Below are 6,579 nucleotides of genomic sequence, written 5' to 3'. Positions count from 1 at the left end.
TTATAAGTTATAACTATGGTGTGCTTAGTGGTGAAGTAAGGCCCGTTAGGGGATAGCTCACAAAATATTGGTTTACTACACATGCATTAATGACTGTTTTTGATAAATTGCAACATATATTTAACAGTGACACCTTTTATTTAATTATGCAACTTTATTCAATGCTCATAGTAAGAGAAATTACATTACACCCAAACAATTTTATGGAAGGTACTTACAAGCTACAGAGCTACTACCTATCTATTTACTTAAATATCATTATTTATATAATTGTTTTTATTTTAGATCCAATGCAGCAGACAAATAGGTACTAATGAAAATAAACTAAAATCAACAATCAATTAATTAATTTAAATTTGAATAAAAATAAAAATAATCATTTAATATAATAATAATTACTATAGATACAAATTATGGACAAAATCATTAAATAAAAGTATTTATTCTAAAAGAAAAATTTATAAAACTTCTTTTTAGATTCAATTTAAGAATACAATAAATTATAAATTAATAAATACTGCACAAACTAACACTTTAAAACATTTCATTATTTTCGTAAAACAAAAGTACTAGTACTTGGAAAATCGTAGTAAATCAAGTTTTGGACTTAGAGCTTTAAAAGTGGTACGAGTGCATTCCTCAATACCTGTATTATCGTCCTATAGTCTTTTTGAAAACAACAAGTCCAAATAACGACCGTCCGGCAGGTAAGTCAATCTCGTGGAAAGCTGTAAGTGCTCCCGTTCAAAAAGATACCTATATATCTATATATATGTTTGTAGTTATGAATTGGCGATGACCCATCATATATAAATGTTGTTTTTTATATACCAATTAAATATTCGAAATATACTATTTATCGGGAATATACAAAAAAAACACATTGCGTTTAATCATTAACCAATATAATATACAATGCTTTTTTCAGTATAAAAATGTATATAAATGGTGTCCTTTTATTTATTTATTGTTTCAACTTAACAATGGATAACGTACCTATTAACGTAAAAGATGTGACTATTATAGACGTCTAGACTATAAATTTTTTGTAGGTATAAATATATAATATATACATATAGTTTTATATTTTATTTTAAATAAAATGTACCTATATTATTATTAGTAGTATTATTACAATTATAGTTTGTTTGTAAATAAAACAATTACATAACTGTATGCCAATTTCAATTTTAGGTACGATTTTAAAAATACTGCATTTTTATATTTTATTTGCGGCCCATAATTAACTGGCTAATGAAAATCAAACAAATATCATTTACGATACAATTTATAGTACTATCGAAACCTCTCCGGTCTTTCCTAGTTCACGGTCAACAACAAAATTACTGCAATCATTTATCGATTTATCACAGTGTTAAGTACCTACCTTCAAGTTGAGACAAAAAAAAAACAGTACTCTTCTAAAGTAAATGAATCTTCTATCCCTCCATCCTGAAGGTGTGTTAGATATAGTACATATTATAATAGACGTGCATTTGAAAAAATACTATATAGGCAGCAGTCAAAGGCGGCCTGTGCACATACTATACTTGGTCAGCTAAATAAAAAAGGCCCCTTAAATTATAGGTACAATTAGAAAGACATGGGGCTTTAAGCATATTTTTCCAATAAATTTATTATAATAATTTCCTATACTTGGCTAATGGCTATATAGTAACATTGTAACAAGGTGCGTAGTTAAAATATATTTATGAAATTGTACTATAGGCAGAAGTATCGGTGCCTAGTGGCGAACACCATGGCCAATCGCAAACACGATCACCCCACCACCCTAACTAACGGCTACTTCATCGCTATCCGAATAGAAGGTATACTGTATATTATCAGCAGTAGTGTTATATCACTGTTCCTGAAGTGTACTAAACCGCCTTTCACGATCTTCTCACGCTGAACTGAAAAAACAAACAATGGTTAAAAATCGTCGCAATCTCAAAAAACCAAAGCAGTAAGTAATGCATGTTTTTATATTATTATAAGAGGCGGGCAAGGCGGCTGAATCATAATCATGTATATAATATCCCTATATGTTGTAACCGTCTTACAATGTTGATTGGAGCAAGTTCTCGTTTAACAAAACTGATTTTTATTAGGTATAAATCTGCAGCCGAGACGTCCGAGATGTATATCAATACTAATCTGACACAAACTATATTGCAGCTTTCGGAAAACAATGACAATATGATAGTCGCTCCCCAATTAACAGTGGGAGCTTTGGAACGGATGCACCTGTTTGTAAGAAATAAAATGTAATTACAATATTTTGTGTTTAATTAATCTAATTAAAAACTTAATTTGTAGGATTTGATATTTGTGGTCCTCAACGATATAATGAATGACCCCAGATTATATGACCCCTAATTAGGAGGCTACTACAATAACATGAACGGACATGGGAAATAAGAACAGTACGAACAATCTTTTGATTTGGTACCTATTTAATCTTATTAACATGTTTTATTAAAAAATATATTTTATACAATAAATGTGTGGAATTTATTGATAAGTTTCTTATGATATAATTATTTTGATATTAAAATGATTAGGACTATTTTATTTAGTAGAAAAAATTAACCAAAAACTTAATAAAAACCGGATTTTATAGAAATCTATAGATATATATAAAGTAACAGTGGCTTATATTTTATTAAATGAAGATTAGGTTATCTATTAATATTGTAAGAACAAAATAAATTAAACATTTTAGAAAACGTATCTACCTATCTCGTATTTAAGAGCTAGAGTATAATTCTATTATTTGTGGTTCAATCAAGATGAATGAAAAAAATGTAATCTCAATGTAGATTTAAATTAACAATAAGTTTAAATAAACCAACATCGATTAAAATTGACTTAAAAAATTATAAGTATAATTAAGGATAAAAAAAAAGTCAGAATCGAATTCAGTTGAATTGATATATACCTATTTTTGAAAATTTGAAACTAGATATTTTATACAAATTATTATAAAAAAGGTTGTCGAATGAGTTAATATTTAACTAATAATAGCGTGTTAAAGAATTAGTTAATTTATTTATTCATTGTTTTAATACACTTAGTATATTTATAATATCAAATTGATTTTTGAGTTCAAAGTAAATAAAGTACATACGTCATACGTATTATATTGCAATACAATAATAATTATTAAAGTGATCTAAAAACAAATTTTCCTTTAACACAAGATTTAGTTAAAATATCACCAAAGAAATAATATTTTTACTGAAAATATATGTGTTAATATTAAAACACTTTACCTATATTGATTTATCTATATGTTTATATGTCATACATTAACATCATGACGTATTCTTTTGTTTTTATTATTATTTAGCAAGAAATTTAATGCGTGATATGACATTAGGTTTGATGGAAAGGTTCTTTTTATTGTTATAAAAATCAATTTAATATAACATACCTTCTGTGAGTATTTTAACATATTTTATTTATGTATAGATACATAGGAACTCAACTTCAAACATGAAAATCTAGTATTATAATAAGAAAAATTTAGGTGTCTAAATATATTATTAATGTACAGTAGTGTAATAATATTTTCAATATAGAGGACATCATATCCACAAGTATTGTTAGGCAAATTAACTCTTTGTTAAGTTACTTAACAACATAGTACTTAACTATATAGTATTTGAATAATTTTCAAATTTCAAATCCATAATACGCTTTAAAATAATCCTCATATAACAAATAAAAACCCTTAGGTGAATCACAGTTTATGCTTTATAGTTTATATTCTTCTCTACAAATGTGATAGAATGTACTACATCTGTTCTAATATTAAGAGGACGGCACATCCGTATATATATTCGTCATATCTAAGTCTTACATATACATACAATATACTAAATTTTCGTTCAACGGAATCAATTTTATGCTGTTAACTTTTATAATAGGATCATTTTACCTATTATCAAACTTAAAGGTAAGAACATTATCTGAATAATCTTGTAAGCATTTATTGATATTTTAACTTTTAAATGAGTTTTAGTCATATGTAAAATATTTATACTTTAAAATGCTTGAAACTCACGAATTTTCATGAATTTTTCAAAATTCTAACTAAACGTTTAATGTTTATATTATAAAAAAAATATTATGAAGATACATTTTCAATATTTTTTAATTGAGAAATTAAGAACTTATATATGTATATAAATACCTATTAAAACTTTAAACATTTTTACTAAAAAATAAATTTTACATAAAAAAAATTGAAAATTTTATCGCCTAATACAAAATGATAATAAGTATAAACATTTATTGAAAATTCCAAGTATCTGTGGTTATTTATTTTTGAGTGGTATAAAAAAAAATATTGATTTTGTCAAAAATTGGATTTGCGTAAACATTCTTGGGTTCTTAATTTGTTTGTTTTTCCCGAGATTTTACACATAAATATTTTATTAAACGCACGCACACACATATATTATATAATAAATACATAAACAATAATTTATATTTGCAAATAATCTGTTGATTTTTTGTACTTTACAAGACACTATACTTTGACAGCTTGTGAGATCAACATCGAAAGCGTTTTACTAGCAAAATAAACAAAAAAATTATTTAATTCACTGTTATTATACTATATAATAAGGTTATATAATTTTTTTAAATCTCAAATAAACTTAACATGCTTTATCTAAGTAATATTATAGTAAAAAGGAAATAAATTTTAAATCTAATGTTAATAGATTGGGCGAATGTAAGTTCCTACACGATAAAATAAGGTACATATGTAAGTTCCTACACAGTAAAAAGCAGGTAAACGTGTAAATTCCTACACTAAGTATATTATAACTTATCAATCTAATATCAGTTATATCATATTATAATACTGTCATAAATTTTAACCCTTTATTCTATATAATAAATAATTCTTTATAATATTTAATAATTTACCTAATAATAATTCATCATTTTTGTAAAAAAAAATATAAGTAGTGCATTTTATATAATATTTAATAATTTTTAAAATAATAATTGTAATATAATAATAATTTATCATTTATTGTAAAAAAAAATATAAGTAGGTAGTGCATTTTTTTATAATATTTAATAATTTTAAAAATAACAATTGTAATATAATAATAATTCATCATTTATTGTAAAAAATATAAAGCAGTGCATTCTATACAATATTTAATAATTAATCTAATAAATATTATCAATTTAATAATTTTAATATAATAAAACAATAAAAAAAATATATATTATATTTTATGAGGTTTATTTCTGAAGCTTATAGCTTTAAACGTAGTCATATTGATTAATTTGTTTAGTTAAATATTCTTTTATTTTTTGATTTATACAATTTTTTTTTCGGCATGTTTTTGACTTATTTTAATTACTAAATTACTCTCAGTTGTTCTTATTTTTATGTAGGTATGTATTAACTTGAAATAATTTGATAATTTTGATAATTTTAAAAATATGCGGATGTTGATGATAAAAATTTGAATTAAAATCCGAATGAAAACTTTCGCATGCGTTTGTCGTGTGTATTCTATCAGAAGACTGTTTAGCCCATATTTTCGGTGGAAAAATACTATTATTTGTAATATAACTAAATTATATAAATTAAATTAGATAGATAGCTTATAAATTATATATTATACAGAATAAAGGGTTAAAATGTATGACAGTATTTTATAGACGTGGATTGATAACTTATAATATACTTAGTGTAGGAACTTACACGTGTACCTTTTTTTTACCCTGTAGGAACTTACACATCACATATGTAGGAATTAACGTATGTAATTGTCTACCTGTTACTCTAGTGTAGGAACTTACGATTCTCCAATAGATTTAAGTGTGTGAAATCTATGTTGAGTTATTTATTAGCATAATAAAATAAGATAGGTACCTACAGCACCGCCTCCCCTATTATTTTATTGTTTTCATTCTGCTTTAATTTTTTATTTTTTATTTTAATTTTAATCTTTTACATTAATGTTAGCCTCACCTGTAGTTCGTTAGTTTTATTAGTCCTTATTACTTATTGTTAAATTGTGTCTTTACTATTTATGCCGGAACCATGTAATGTTAATATAACGACGGTGAGATTGTTCAGGTTTGCTGGTTATAGAAAAAAAATTTAAATAATAATAATCATATTTTATAGACGACTGATGAAACCGCGTCGTTACGTACTCAACATATTATTATACTGCTCACAATAACAAAATAACTATAATTAGACAAAAATCAAATAAACAAATATACAGCTATAATATTATCATTGTGTGTATGTGCTGATCAGTCGCGAGTAGGTGCCAATATAGGTATGGGCTAACGATCATACCTGGCTATTGTAATTTTTAACCGTAGCCGTGGCGTAATACTTACATAATATGTCCGTATAGTAACTAACGTATGTAATCTTTTACCTGCTACTCTCGTGTAGGAACTTACTATTGCCCATAGCTAATGAATGTAAATAATAAAATATAAATAAGCACAGGTTTTTTTATAGGTTTATGTCGTATTTAATTAATTACACATTATATTATCAAATAGGTATATAATAACTTATTC

The 6,579-nt window shown here is 25.0% G+C and overlaps 1 long non-coding RNA gene across 1 annotated transcript; it reads left to right on the top strand.

Annotated features, from left to right (window-relative positions):
• The first annotated feature begins 422 nt into the window (after positions 1–422).
• On the top strand, positions 423–2,504 carry LOC126551974 (uncharacterized). The gene is made up of 4 exons (XR_007605839.1): positions 423–707; positions 1,729–1,966; positions 2,112–2,253; positions 2,320–2,504. It is a non-coding gene; the product is annotated as an uncharacterized LOC126551974 (long non-coding RNA).
• Positions 2,505–6,579: the final 4,075 nt, after the last annotated feature.

This window comes from Aphis gossypii, chromosome X (assembly GCF_020184175.1).
Source record: "Aphis gossypii isolate Hap1 chromosome X, ASM2018417v2, whole genome shotgun sequence".
NCBI classification, from domain to species: Eukaryota; Metazoa; Arthropoda; class Insecta; order Hemiptera; family Aphididae; genus Aphis; species Aphis gossypii.
The sequence above is the reverse complement of the archived record's forward strand: the minus strand, read 5'-3'. Positions and strand labels throughout refer to the sequence as shown.